The sequence below is a fragment of the Acyrthosiphon pisum genome, chromosome A1 (assembly GCF_005508785.2).
Source record: "Acyrthosiphon pisum isolate AL4f chromosome A1, pea_aphid_22Mar2018_4r6ur, whole genome shotgun sequence".
NCBI lineage: Eukaryota > Metazoa > Arthropoda > Insecta > Hemiptera > Aphididae > Acyrthosiphon > Acyrthosiphon pisum.
The window spans coordinates 77810751-77827355 of NC_042494.1; the positions used below are offsets into that span (position 1 = coordinate 77810751).

The 16605-nt window shown below is 26.8% G+C and overlaps 1 protein-coding gene across 3 annotated transcripts in view; it reads left to right on the forward strand.

Annotated features, from left to right (window-relative positions):
- LOC100164473 (fat-like cadherin-related tumor suppressor homolog) overlaps positions 1-16605 on the forward strand; it is a 163167-nt gene that overhangs the window by 12147 nt on the left and 134415 nt on the right. For 2 of the 3 annotated variants that reach the window (XM_003242029.4, XM_003242028.4), the window contains exon 2: positions 5362-5401. The exons of the other annotated variant lie outside the window; for it this stretch is intronic. The gene's annotated coding sequence lies outside the window, so the exon portion shown is untranslated. The remainder of the gene's footprint in view (positions 1-5361; positions 5402-16605) is intronic. 3 annotated transcript variants of the gene reach the window in all.

The window sequence follows — 16605 nt, forward strand, 5'->3', positions numbered from 1 at the left end:
TTCTGTTGCTTATGGAATGTTCTGTGAGTTTAGCTTTTTAAAAGCATGCCGTCATAATTGTAGTAGGGTAGATATACTGACGTTTAGGAATTCCTTGGTGCTTTTTAATAGACGACTCCGTTACTTACCTTACTAACATCAACATTACCGCCGTGGTACTAATATCCATTAACAAAACAAATAGTTTTCAAGTATTAAAAACTGTCGATGTCTAATGGGCTCCAAATGAGCCAACCCTGAGACTGACTGATTTTATTGAAAAACAACAATAAAAATAAATAAGAGGTTATAATAAGAGGTTAAGTAATAACTCAAATTGTTCCAAGAAAAGAATATTTAAGTATAAAAATATAAATACAGACCAAACATAACACAGAATACTAAGTATTGGTCGCATTAGTAACGTGAAATGTTGTCATTGAAGACTTAAGTCAACACTATACCGAAGTCCGCTCAGAATTATTTTTTCTGATGTAAATACCTTATTGTATTCAAATTTTTACAAGAATGATTATCTGCACTCCTGCGTGGAAGTTAGTGAAATAGTTATTATTTTATAGATATTTAAAAACTATGTGTTGTTACTTATTATTTAAGTAACCTGTTGGTACTCGTGTGTTTAAATTTTAAGCACATCACCTTGAACTTCGGTCAAATCATTTCAGACTGATAAGTTACTGGTCGGCGGTTTCTAATGATTTATAATTACTAGATCATGGACTGTTTTTTCTGTTTCTTACCCGAACACACCAAAATAAGTAAATGCGTAGAAAATGGTTTAATGTTAAAATATGTATTTATTATTAAAATTAAATATAACAAAATTGTTGAGGTTTTAAAATATTATTAATATTATATTTAATATTGCACAATATATATTCCATTGTTTTATACTTTTATACACCTATATTATAAGTATTCAGTAAGTATAAATTGGGATAAGATTTTACTCGTAAATTTCTATAGTAAAATAAGGCCATAATTATTTTCCCGTTAAAATATTATTTTCATTAATATTTTTCGTAAAGGCAATTTACATGGTGTTATAGCTCTTAAATAACTATTCAATCATTTTACTACATATGTATATTTCATGTGTGACAGACTGATCTACTTATAATTGAATCTAATAATATCAAAACAAAAGTATATCACTATCGTGCACATAAGCTGTAAGAGAAAATAGACGAGAAATACTGTATCTGTTTCTTACAGACTTTGATTTTTGAACAATGTTGTTTTAAGATAATTAATAATTACAAATTCTATGCTCAACGTTTGCTAATTTGTTTCTTAAATTTATAGGGGTTTAAATGTTTACTAAATACTAGGTATGTAGATTGTAAGTACTACTTTAATATTTAAATATGTTAACTAATAGCTAGGTACTGTCGAGGATATTGTCATAAAAAATTTGTTTTAGGTATTAATATGTTTTAATACCTTAAATTAAAATTAAATAGTATTAGTATCCAGACTTTTAGTTATTAAAAAATGCGAATATGATAACAATTCAAGTGATTTTCGTTAAGAGTTTTATAGATATATGACCTGATTAATTGACAATGTTTTACTCGCTATAATAGTCGATGACCCATGCGGTTGATATAATGAAACTAAATTGAACTTAATAAAACAGTCCACTGTATTCTCAGCGCTGTACTATCCCACATTACCGATGTCAGATGACTATTTTTTTTACTAACTTCAAGCTTGTAAAATAATTGTATGTAATTTAGATAAAAATTTAATGTCTTAAATAACATTAGAAGATTAAGTTAACTTGAGACTTTGGGTTTGTTTTATTCTTAGTTTGCTTATACGATTTTTTCTATGAATTAAAATAGTATTTTTATGTGTTATGTAATTGCTATGTGAATACCAAATATTTATTTATTATTTAATTTCTATAATTAAAAACAAAAGGTATATACTTATGAAAATAAATAGGTAGCTTTATAAATTTATATAAGTATTATATGCATGATGATAGTACATGTATTTTCTATAAATCAAATTTTAAACATGTTTGCTGTTCTTATAATTAAATATTAAAATACCATAACCTCACTCAATTGTCGACAAATTAATAACTAATATTTAGAATAAATACTGTTGTATCTACAGTATTAAATGCAGTCTTCTTGATAAGCACGAATATTTGAATAATAATAATAAAAATGTACCTACCTTTAGACATTTCTAGTGAATACATAAAAAAATTGTAACTACTTTTAATTTTCTGTGATACTTGAAACTATAATATGCAGGATAGAGGTAGTGTGTACTGTGTACTATTCCTCCGAGTTAAAATAGCTGTATCTAATGAGAACGTATTAAATATGTTTGCTAATAGGTACCAAGCTATAATAATATTCTATCTCAGCACTAATTATTAAGACAATAAATCGTGGTAGCTAACTTTATGTATTAATCAACACAGCTTGTCAAGATATCAGGTGTATTTAATCTAAAATAAAACTATCATGCCGAGTTGTTCTCATATTATTAAATATGAATCCGATTATTCACCGTTTATAGTAAAAAATATTAAATTTTTATTAATGTTCTTATACCTAGTGTGATGTTTTATAAAAAATATTCCATCACTGGTTGTTAAAATATAATTCAATTAAGAATACAAAAAGTTAAATAGTTAAAGAACATTTCACATTTTAATACGTGATTATACAAATAAATGTACAATATGTAGTAGGTACCTACATCAATTTATTTATATTCGATGGGAAGAGGGTAAAATAGGTTCCCTATCATTGGTTTAATTAAAGATAATATTGTAAATTTAAAAAACAAGGAAATATCCCTGGAAATATGTTTTATTATCTAATATATTTTATGTTTTTTTACATTATTTCTCAATTCAAATAATATAATATTAGGTAAGTGTTTCTAATATTAAATCTATCATACAGTCTGAATTGTTTCAATAATATTTTTAACTGATTTTATTGTTACCACTTGCTATTATTTATAATTGGCGGACAACCGGTGTACCTTTTTAAAAATAATTAAATATTCCTCTTAAGAGGACGTGATACCTGCATGTGTTGTCTCCGTCTTACAAGTGCGTAACATAGCAAATTATACGCAAAGCAGAACACGTGTAGCTCCGTTAGCTTAAAAATTAGAGTGAATTGACCTCTAGTAAAATATAAAGGTAAGATTATTATCTAGGCAACAACATAGGGTTTTTAGTATATTTTAATTTTTAAGTGAGTTATGAGTACTTAAAGATGTACAAATAATTTACAATTTTTAACACGTTGACTGCCATGTGGCCGCTGGCGGTCATTTGTAAATTTCAAATTGTATGTTTTTGTGACCGCCGGCGGCCACAGTTGATCATTACTACTACGCCACATGACCGCCGGCGGCCATAAATGAATATGGTTTTATATTCTTAACTTTTCCATGGCGATACAATAATGCACCCAAAAAAGTGCCGTGGCGTAGCGGGAATCATTACAAATTTTTTGATGTAATAAATGTATTTTTTTTATTTTTTTATATTTTTAAACTTTTTTTTCAAATACGTAGTATAATATACAAATTTGGAATGACACTGAAAAATATACTTGGCGTACAGATGATGCATAATCGTGTGACCGCCGGCGGCCGGTGGCAGTCAACGTGTTAAATACTCATAGCTCGCTTTAAAATTAAAATATAATAAAAAGCCCATGAGGTTGTCCAGATAATAATCTTATCTTTAGATTTTATAAGAGATAAATTCACTCAAATTTTTAAATTAACGGAGCTACACGTGTCCTGCTGAGCGTAAAATTTGCTATGTTACGCACTTGTAAGACGGAGACAACACATGCGGGTATCGCGTCCTCTTAACACCTATCTATAGGCTTATGTAAATGTAAATTATTTGATTTCATGTTATTTACAGCTTTCTACTCTTCTGTCATAGTTTTTCTTCGGATTTTCTCTTCTTGTTGGACGGTTCTTATAAAGCTAATTTTTGTTTACGTTTTTCGAGTTAATGTTATTTTTATACGGTTTTCCTTAATTCCCACAGCTCGACAAAAATGATAACTAGTTTAAAAAAATCAATCATTACTTAAACTAATAGTAATATCAAAACTTGATCAAAACATATACGTCAAATTAAAATTTGTTTTGTTTTATCCGCTAGGGAGCATGCTTATTATCGTATCTCGATCAAATACAGAATTTAAACGAGTATTATTAATCATAATTTAAAAGTGAAGAAAATATTAAAATATGAATTATTAGTATGTACAAATAAATATAGCATAGTTACCTACCTAATATTAATTATTAACTTTCAAATATAACCTTATTATTTATAATACCTATACATCGACCTATACTATCAGAATTTTAAAATTTTCATTTGTGTACAATAATTATTATCAATGATTGTCGAGTGTTCTAACTTTAAAGTTCTTTTAATAGCACTTTTTTAATAGAGTAATATGATTGACGGTATATTTGTCTACATTTATCACGGACTATTAAAAATATTGAAATGTCCGATAATAATAAGCAAATTGAGCTGTTGGTTGATAATAATTAATAGTATGTGCTGTTACCCTCAATAAACTTATATTTTATAAAAAATAATAATATGATATAGAAAATACTAAAATATTAAATTTAAAATGTTTATTTTAAACAGTTACTTAGTACCTGGTAGTTATGATGAACCATATTAATTAATGAACAATTGATAAGTATGTTTATATACGATATACATACCTATAACAAAATACATAATAATATTATCCATTGTTAATTCTTTTTTTTTTTGTTAAATATAATATTATTGATTTCCTAAAGGAAATTGTTGTACACTAAGTGTTACCGATGGTTACATTTTGTTCATTGAGAGTGGTTTTTTAAATTAAATTAGTTCAAAACATAGTATTACGCGAAATCGCCAAGAACTAAATAGGAATTTCGGCGCCTTGTACGTGACTGAAATGACAAAACTTAAAGTAAAAAGAATTTAAAAAAAAGGTAAAAAAATAAATAAATACCGACAAAATCGGTTTTGTGCGTTCCGTGTTTATTATAATTTGGGTTCAGATAGTTCGCCGAATGGACGACACATTACTGTTGTGCTGTTTAATTCTCCTTTGGCGTTCAGTAATTATGCGGGCGCCTACACATATCCGTGGGAAGTCATTTAAGAATATTAATTGTTCTTCCAAAACACGTGGGGGGAAAAAAACTTATAATAATTTCGATATTATAATGTATTATTATCTGTAACCTAAAATAGCATATTACCTATAATTTCGTTTATTATATTATACGATTTGTTAGTGACGAGTAATAAGAATACTTAAATGATTTTTTTTTCAGAGCATTAACTTAGAAGATAATTTTTGCAAAATATCCATTGGTAAGTTTTGTCGTTTCGTGTATTATCGCTTATTTTTATATTTACTACTTTACATAATAATTAGTTGTAATGATAATAACTCAGATATTCTGGTATAGACAGTATTTACTACTTAGGAACTACCGGTTTTGGGTTTGAACTTCAAAGCTTTATCGATTAACTATAATTCTAATACTGTTTTTTAATCGAGGCTAATTACATTATTTGTTTTGAAAACCGAATTAATCATATATTTTCAATTTTGTTTAAACTTAATTAGGCATTAATACAACATGTTATTCCTCATGTTTTTCTACCGAACTTTGTTTTTACTTTTATGAAAGTGCTTTAATGCTGATCTACCAGCAAAAGAAGCTGCCTAGTTTAAACTGATAATGTAAATTATTTAATTTTTATTTTTTTGGTTGTTAAAATTAAATTACTAGGTATAGAATATAGGTACATATTAATTTTATTTAAATTAGCTGATCCCGTGAACTACGTTGATCGTTAAATGTACCAACTCCTATATGACACAAACTTTGTTCAATTCGTTATTTAATATTCGGTGTATGATGTTCAAAATTTATCTTAACTTTTCCGTTGCCCGGAATAAAAATTCTGATTCGTAACTGTATATTAAAAGGTAGGCAATCTATACCTGCAGTAGATCGCGGACCCCGTGCCGTTTGTACGTAAGTGTATGATTTAACTCTTGAGTATCAAAGTTATACCAAGTTTGTCGTATTCCACCTAAGGTGGATTAACATAATCAATTAATACAAAATCCTAACCTAACCTAATCGTACTAATATCAGATGAATAAAAAAAAAATCCAAATTTAACCATTTTTAAATTAGCCTGTCTTTTTCCCAAAGGTCTAATCTACACATAAACATTCATTCATTTATATATATTGACAAAAAATAATAATACAAATCAACAAACATGCCCGATTATTGATTAACCAATAGCAACCAATATTTTTTTTTTTTTGTTTTATTTAAATTAATATCGAAAGATTAATGGGCCTCACTGAGGAAAACTCGTGCGGAGGCCCATGGGTTATCTTAGATTACAAATAATTCTTATTGTTTTAAGGTACATGTTACATATTTAAAAGACAAATAAAGAGTTTTTCATAAATAAATCATACAAATAATTCCAGTAACTACTACAAACGTTAAATATTAGTATGTTACATACAATTTTAACAATATATAATACACTGTTGTATTTTTTACATCCAGATCTCCTACTTTTCCGGTAGATTTTCCTAAAATTTTCTTTCATTAAAACCTTCTTCTGGCAATTACGAACATCTTAAAACAATTTGAGTCAAATCGGACCAAATATTCTCGATTGATGAGGTAACGAACATTTTTCACGCTCCATTTTTATATATATATCGCTAAGCATATTGTATTTACTATTCTCACTAAAAGCGCTGAAGAAACTTCAGGTGCTATTTGAATTTTGTTAAGAAGCTTATAAAGTTTTAAAGTTACTTAACTTTCTATGATAAACAAATATATAGGTACTATACTATACTGTATGATATGTTTAATATCAATGTATACTTTAATTAAAATATTTGGGCTTTAAGCATTAGAAACATGACAAACCTAAATTAAAAATACAAAATTATAAGCCAATGTCATAACATTTAGTTTAAACATACCTAATAAACACTTTCATAAATATTTTAGAAATACAATAAACATTCAATAATTCAAATAATTTAATTTTTATTAAAGTATTTGAAAGATATTTTTGTGTGATAATTATAAAAACAATAATGGTTATGTGTATATTCTTCTTACATACCTATTTTGTTCGAATTAGGTCATTGAATAACTTCCGTACAATAAAAAATGTTATTCTTAATCAAAATTCCAAGTATTATTGTTCAATAATATTGTTAATTCTTAAATTTTAATAATTGTACAAATTAAGTATAAAACACCTATTAAATGATAGTGCAATAATTGTAGTCTAATATAATTATTATAATTAAAGTAATAAGACCTAGTTTTTTAAAAGATACACTTGAGCTGGTTTATTTAATGACATTTTTAGTAAATAAGTTTAATATAGTCTGATATATTTTATTTGTTCTGTATTATTTTAGGCACCTATATTAGTGACTAGTGTTATTACTTATTACATACAGTATACAGTATAATTATTTTATAATAAACATATACCTGGACTCACACATTTATAAATATATATTTAAATGTGATAAAAAACTATTTATACCGATCCTGTTTATTTTAATAGTTTAACTTCAAATACCATTTCACAGTTCATATCAGCGCTCTGAAAAGTATATTCATTTTTTTTGGTTCTAAATATGTTTTTTGACCATATAGTCTTGGGCCATTAATAGTTTAATATAAATTTAAAACAAAAGATTGATACGTAGTAAGTAATAAAATTAAAATAATAAAAATAACCTAGGGACTTGCATCTGTTGTATAGTAGGTATTGAGTGTACCTCGTCGTTTATAATGCAACTGCAAAAGATGCGTGTTAGATTTGAGTTCAATGATAAATAATATTGTGTACCGGACAACAATTTAATTATAAGTGAAGGAAACGGGTGGATTCGCACCTCCTTTAAAGGATAATAGTTTATGATATATTATTTTAATATTATTAATAGCATACCTAATTCGGTAGGTTGAATTAATGTTTGCCAATAACATACTATAAGATTCATGGGAATATTGGTAGGGCTTGGATTTTGCTCTATTTTTAATTTGCCCCTCATTTAATTATAATTTTTTTATTACCGAATTATATTTTATTCGTGTAAATAATAAAGCTTGTTAAAAATTAGTAGCTTCTCCAAGTAAATTTATCTCCGGAAGCTCCACTTATGCTTGAAGGTCAATACTGATGTATGGTGTCAATAGGTCCGTATTGATAGCTTACAACTTATTAAGATAAATATTTTGAACTTTTTATTGAGTCGAGGAAAAAAATGTCTCACATTACACGTTTGTGAGTTTTGTAAATAATGTATAGGCTCGTATTAAACATATGTCAACAAATCGATAGTTGTATTGAATTTTTTATGTATTAATCTGTAGTATTTAATTTAAAACTAAACGGATGTAATATTTATGTATTAAGATATACATAAAGGTGCTTTGGCAGTGAATATAGGATAGATTAACTTCAGGTTGACGGCAATATAGGTACATATAGTACATATATATATCCCAATTCCCAATGTAGCATCCTCTTAAAATTGAATAGCAAGTAATTATTTAAACAAACTGTAATTATTCTACAAACACTTAACATAGATTTCCATTGATCTCTTCAGCTTGCAAAGATAATAAGTTATTGTATTTGTTTTCGTGTAGGTACATACAAATACAACATGTATATAGTCACATATGAATGGAATTACTATTGCATAATTTCATATGACTTGGATATGTACATATTATAATCATTTTCAGAAGAAAATTTTTAAATTTGGCAATGTAGATGTAATGCATGTGTGTGTATATATATATATATATATATATTATGTGTTAGAGGGCTTATTAGATTAATCTACAGTATAAAAAAAATTGTTTAAAAACGTACTTTTATCTGTTGTTTTATATAAATTACTTAGTTACCTACCTATATGGATTTTATTTTTATTTTTATTTTATTAATAATTAAAATGTTTTAGGTTTACCATAAAGTTTTTGTTATTATTTTTAATCCTAATTAAATTGTTTTGTAAAACTATTGTAGTTAGTTATTATACTATAATTTTTTTTAGTATAATTATTTAAAGGCTTGTAAGTACCTACTTATATGCAGGAGTATATATTTTCTAAGGGGTAAGAATTTTTTTCAGTACTTACCTATCTTTTAAATTAAAAACCTTTGAGAAATAAATACCTTTGCTGTGTACTAGATTTTGAAAGTGGACCTATTCATTGAGTTGGTCCCTGTTACTATTACTAATACAGTAGGTTGCTCTAATTTTTCCCAAAATCATCGTATATATTATATAATAGTAACTAATTATAATGATACTAGGCACCTATAACATATTTTATTATCGTTATTAAACGTACAAGTCATAGATAAAAAATAGCCAAAATCTTTTGAAAATTATATAATGTTTGAAAATGCTAATACAAATTATTTGGATGTTCATTTTTCAATTACAGCAAAAAAATTAAATCGATTTCGTCAAAAACTGGGTTAGCGTAAACCGTATATGGTATATCTACCCGTTTACTTAAATATTTTGAAACGTTCTGTGGATTTCTAACGTTTGACCACCCCTCCCAAGTAAATATGTATTGCTCCAAAAATGGATGGCAGTCACAAAAAAATAAATCACACATCATAGTAAAATGTTCCTAGATTCAGAGCAATCTATAATATTGATAAGAAAAATGGTTATCATACTTAAAATTTCAAAATTCTGTTGCAGGCTTTTATTTATTTATTTAATGTTGTGTATTTATATTCTATTTAATTGTTACCTATAATATTGGAATCTTTTGTAATTAAATTTACTTATTTTTATGTAGCTCGCTTATAGGCTTCTCAATATTCAAGTCCTATTTACTTTTCTTATATTCTCACTAGTACTCGAACGCCATTAGTGAAATGGACTTTAAAATATTCTTTTTCTTTGTTATAAAATATTATTTTGAGTAAATTTGTTGTAAGCTGTTGCACTACTGCATGGTACTATACCTATTGAATATGATTCGTTAAAAAGTATTTATTTGTTATTTGAACTATTAAAGAATTCGGAAATTACTAATTTGAACTAACAAATGTAAAAAAACATGAAAATATTTATTTAGAAAAAATGTAGTTGACTATGTAAATAATCAATGTAACCGCTCCTACACAGCAGTGCACAGCTGCCACTAGTTAGACTAAAAACTAAAAATGTATCAGATATTTTTAAATATGATTATAATACATTCAATTGTAGATTATTTTTATGTAATATTTTTAAAACTTAACATTTATGACACGCATTTATTTAGATGTAGAAAAATATTTTCGATAGATACATTATATTTAATGATCATTGATACGGTACCAGCTGCAATTCATAAGGATTATGCATTCTTAATATTTTTTTAGATATACTTAATAGTCCATAGTCCACAAAGTTCTTATTAAATTTTTTAATGAAGAATGATATTTTCATGCATCAGCAAAATTATTAAAAATAGTGTTTTATTCAATACTCGACAAATAATCAATTCACTGAGATGTTTTTGATTTTTATTTAAGATTAAATAACAATGAAATAAATAAGAAAATTATTTCATGTAAGTAATTTAACAAATATAAAAGTTAATTGGCATAGTATGTTTTGAAATAACTTTTGATTGAGTCCATTATTTACAATTTTAAATAGTCATTAGATCAGTTGAATATTTGTCAATTATAATTATTATTTATTTTTATATGTGACCTAAAATCGTTAGGCTACCAATAGCTTTGAAAATTGGAGAATATAAATCATTTGGGACATTACATGGAATGTCAAAAATTGGTATGTAAAGGTGTAGGGTCGTGGGTGGGGGGGTTTATAAGAATTTAGATCTTGCCTTACCCTTTTCCCACCAAAAAACCCCAATCGAAAAATTAACTATAATATTTTCTTTTGCAAACCTTGTCAATAGGAAATTATAGGGACTTACTTAAATATTATTATCTTAGTAAAAGTTGTAAATATTTTGACTGAAAAAAATTCTTAATTTTCTTTGAATTGCTTGCTTAAATGGTTAAATGGTTTATTTTTATGAAAAATTATAAACTGTATCTATATACTATAGATAATGATTATGCGTAAAATTATTCGTTTTTTTAAATTTTTTTTTTGTTTATCCCGAATATTTTGAAAATGACTGGATAATTTCTACTTTTAACTCCCTAAATTACAAACTAGATCTAATTTGCTACCACAAACCTGCCTCAAAGTAAATAAAGAAATAATGATGAAAGTATTTTCAAACAGATGAATGAATTAAAAAACAAGTACACACCATTCTAGTACCAAAAGATACATTCATAGCTCTGCTCAGAATCTAAAATGTGTAAGAAAACCAAGGTCGGTACTATACAATTCAGATGAATAAATAATAAAATATAAAAATAATAATAATAATAATATAAATATATTGAATAAATAAAAATGTAAATCATGTTTGTTGATGGATTCCAACATTTTCACGTGGTTTCATATAAAAGCTGAATATTGAAGATTATAGGTATTTTAAAAATGGTAATTATATAATATTATACATATTATGTTGTTACAGTTACTATAAAACAGTTATTTGTTAATTTAATTTATATTACTTTAATGAGTTGTTACAACTAATTAAACAGTTAATATAAAAATACTAAAATACTATTATAGTAGGTATCTGCTATACTTAAATTTTTACTTTATTTACATTTGATTACATTATAAATATTAAACGTTATACTCAGCTCTATATTTGATACTACTTTATATATTATGCTCATTCATTATTTATTTAAAAAAAAATTATCCATAGTTTCTTTAACTTCCCAATTTTTCTTTGTATAATATCTTAGACAAGAACACAGGATAAATATACTTTTATCGTTTGATTACTTTATCCGACATCATTTTAATGTGTTTAATACATAATATGTATATAATAGATCATATAAATTTGTACCATCCAATATAAAAATGTTTGATTTTTAAATATTTAGAAGTTATAAAGAAATAGGTATTATTGAATAGGAATTCGTTGTTATCGGTTCAACTTTTCATCTTAATAATCCACAAACTAGACGCATTAAAGGCCGTTAATACTAGTTGTGTTGATAAAATACTTAGAAATCATATAGTTTAAAAAAAAATTATATTGTATTCATTCACGTGTACTATGATTTTATTTGATGCCTATGCGTGTACCTACTATATTATAAAGGTTATCAACAAATTTACTCGTTAAAATTAATTGTATTAATAATATTTTTTTTTTTTATACTTTGTACTCGATTTTATGTCAGTGTTACTAAACTTAGTTTCTATACGTAACATTAATATTTACATATTTCATACTTTTTATTTTATTTTTACATTGAATTAAATGCGTATTATGTCATTAAGATATTTGTATGTATTATGCCTATGTTGGTTTTTTTTATTGTAATAAAAAAAATGAAATGTCTTAGGTTAGGTTATAACTTATAATTTAGTCAAAAATAATCATCATTCGTATTTTAGATAACGATGATGCACGTATAAAAATAAGTTAAAGGATACCTACAATAATAATATCCCTGATAATATAATAAACTATAGTGGGTATTCATGTTTATTTTTTTTAACAATAATCATTTAATATATTTTAAATAATTTTAGGTAAAACACAATAAGTCATGCGTTTTTTCATTTATACATGTTTTAAACCTATTATGGTAAACTGTAGATTCTTAATTTACGAAGAATTTTCTTAATTCAATAATAATTTGGTAATTTATTAGGTACCTACCTATCTAATTCCAAATCGTCGATATCTTCATAATTGTATGGTTATTTTGTAGTAATTGTTAGCACATTATCCGTTATTGCTTATATTATTTGAAAGTAATAATAATTACTGTTTGTTATTTCCAATGATCATCGACGCATAATATATTGGTACGTAATAGGTAAGTGTGATTATTTCTAATAGACAAAACTAATTTTTACAAACATCATCATCATAATATGAATGCTGAGATTAGTTTATTTTATTTGATCACGACATCACGCGTTTATAAAATTTGTTCTCACAGTTGGGAAATAGCCAATCGAAAAATCTATTGTACTCGGACCCCACGAACGCATTACGGATAACTTACGTGAACCATGAAATACATTATTTACCAGATGTACTGTGAGACCAGGAAAATATAATTTAAAAGAAAAATGTATGTTGTAGGTAGCTGATGCCTGTATATACAGCGGTGTGCGATGGTGTTTACTCTTTCTACTATTTATTAGCCACGAGGGTTATAGGTAGAAGAAAACGTCACAGCGCTCAAGCTGTATAGTGCATACATATAAACACTACCCTTCGTTTTTGCTCTTAGGCTAGTGGAAGGAGAATTAAATACATCAATGCACCTGTCTTTTTGATGGTACACATTCATAAAGGACAATAATAAGATGTTTTTTTTTATGACAGAAGGACTGAATAATGTATATATATATATATATATACCACTCGCCATTCACATTTCTGTGTCTTATATTGTGTCTACATTTTTTTTATCATGTGTTTAAAAAAATAAATCTTCTACGTTTAGTAAACAATTCTATTGATTTTATTTATCTTTTACTTTTTAAGGAACATTTATAACATTCACTATTAGGCAGTGCCGGATTTAGCGGGGGTGCAGGGGGTAAATTGCACCGGGGCCTCAAGACTAAGGTTGTATTAGGGGCCTCAGATTAAAGTCCTACATTTTCTAACTTTCTTTAACTTTGTATCATAAAATGAACAAATTTTATTATTTTAAGATGTTACTGACAAGTGACAACCATTTATTTTGGACGATTCGAATTTTGGATAATACTATTTATCATTGTTTATTTTTATACACATTAATTATATATGGTATGCTTCGTATACTATTTTCGTATAATCGTTCTATTATTTATTTAATCTCAGAGGCTCGCGCAATCGCGCTAGTGCAGTATCTTGCTGGACAAACTAATAAGATAACTGTGATTATATTTATTTATTGTTTAATATAAACGGATTATGATTTACAGACATGCCTTGGTGCAGTGTTATTGGTTTCAGTTATGTTATTTTGTAATTTTGTCAGTTTTATTTTTTGCGTAGGTACGTACCTACTCTATTATATTAGTTTTTTATTTGCTTATTAAAATATAAATTATTAGGTAGTTACCAGCGCCGGATTGGGAAGAAATTACTTGCCGGGCTGTCCGCCTAGACCGGCCTAAATCTTTGTTTCAAAATTTCTTCGAACAGGCCCAAATCTTTCGAATTTTAAGCGGCCCACAGGGTTTTGAAAATTTGGGCCTGGTTACCTACACTATCTTTTACTGACTTTTGAAAAAAAAACATGTCTTACAGACAATTTGAAAGTGGTGCATCTAAACGACGGAGAAAAATGTTCAAAACAATGAATTAAAAAAATATAAAGAATTGATGAATAGTTTTGTATTCAATTCAGGCAATTGTACCTGATTCATATCTGTGTCCTTTCATTTTAGGACAATATAGAGAATATACAGTCATTATCATATTATTGATATTTATCCTCAATTTATATTATACTAGCATAGAAGCATACATTAATGATTAATATATCTATATATATCAATATCTAAGCGTGGTATAATAGGTATGAGAACAGTGAGTGAATGTATAATTTCATAATTTACTTATTAAATTATGGTGTTTAAATTGTGTTTTATAGTTTGTTTAGTATATCAACACAACACACGTATCAAATAAATATATGTGTTATGTGGAGCAAATTTTTTTTTAAGGAGCCTCCATGGAGCCAATTGCAATTGGTAGTTGCACTCCGGTCTCCTGCGACTTAGATCCGGCACTGCTATTAAGATGACAGTTTTAATTTTATTTCTTGTTTCGATTTTGATTTATGGAATTTTGTTTATAAATGGTTGTAGGTAGTTTCTGTGCAAAGCGATATGGATTATTTTTTTTCTGTCTTCACCTTTCGACCACTTCGAGGGTGCTTTTTGGTAATAAATTAGATATAGTTGGTCAAGTGTAAAACGATTCCCGTACACATAAATAATCGTAGAAACCCAAAAAATTAGGGAAAACGTAAATACAGCGTGAACTAATGCAATACATGTTTTCATAATCAATAATTGTGTTTATTTGTTAAAACTAATAACTAGGGCAGTGAAGTTTTGCATTAAAAAACACACTAAATTGATTGCATTATTGCATTAAAATATATTAAAAATTGCATTGAAAAAATTTAAAAAAATTTAATTATAATCAATAAAATTAAATATATTTATACATAATAATAATAAAAATTAAATAGGAATATTGCTTACATTATTGCATTGCATACTAATGATTTTTTTAAGTTTTCAAAATCGAATGATCGTCTGTTATCGCACAACAAATTTTTGTATCGGGAGAAACTTCTTTCTACGTCAGTAGTTGTTATTGGCGCGTACTTGAAATAGATTAAATCGTTGCTGGTCAAGTCTTCTGGCAAGCCCTCCATTGACTGTATTTCTCCACTTAGAATTTTTGATATACGAAAAATGATTTGATATCCTTCATTTTTTTGTAAAATGGTTTTGAATTTCTGGTTTATTAATATTCCATTTTGTCCCGTAATTTTTTCTATTTTAATTTCAACGTTTTTAACTATAGATAAAGCTTCGATTAATGGAACATGTTGGGTTTCGAGTTTAGTGATTTCTGCTGGTATGAAACCATAATTGGAATGAATGAATGCCAAGTTAGTTTCCATAGAACTATCCGACAAAAGATGTTGAGCTTGTTCAATAGAAATAGCATCATTTGAATTTAATAATTGTATTACTTTTTTTACTTCTACAACATTTTCACAATAGTAGGACGTGGCATTTATCCATGTCCCCCATCGGGTTATTATGGGCTGAGGAGGTAAATTAATACCTGGAGCTTCTTCTTTAAACAATAAAATACGGTTAGGAGCCTTTAAAAATATTTGTTTTACTTTGGCGATAAGCTTATCAATTTTTGGAAAATTACTTCTAATGGTTTCAGCGACTCTATGTATACCATGAGCCAGGCAAGTTATGTGCACTATTTTAGAATATAAAACTTTAATTGTAGAAGCTGCTTTGACCATATAAGGGGCCGTGTCAGATAAAAATAACAAAACGTTATCGTGACGTATTTCATTGGGCCATAATATAAACATGGACTTGTCAAAAAGTTTGGCTATTGTAGAATGGTTAGCTTTTTCAAAAATGTCCGTAGTGAGTAAAAATATCTTACCAAGTTGATCAAATTCCAAGGTTCCGATTACGTTATAGCTATGAAACGTCCACTTGTAGATATCTGTTGATTCATCTATAGATACCCATATTTTTTTACCAGTCACATAATTTCTGATAATTTTCATTGTATCATCGTAGCAATTCATTTACATATGGTTTGCGTAAAGTAGTAACTGTTGAAATTTCTTTTTCA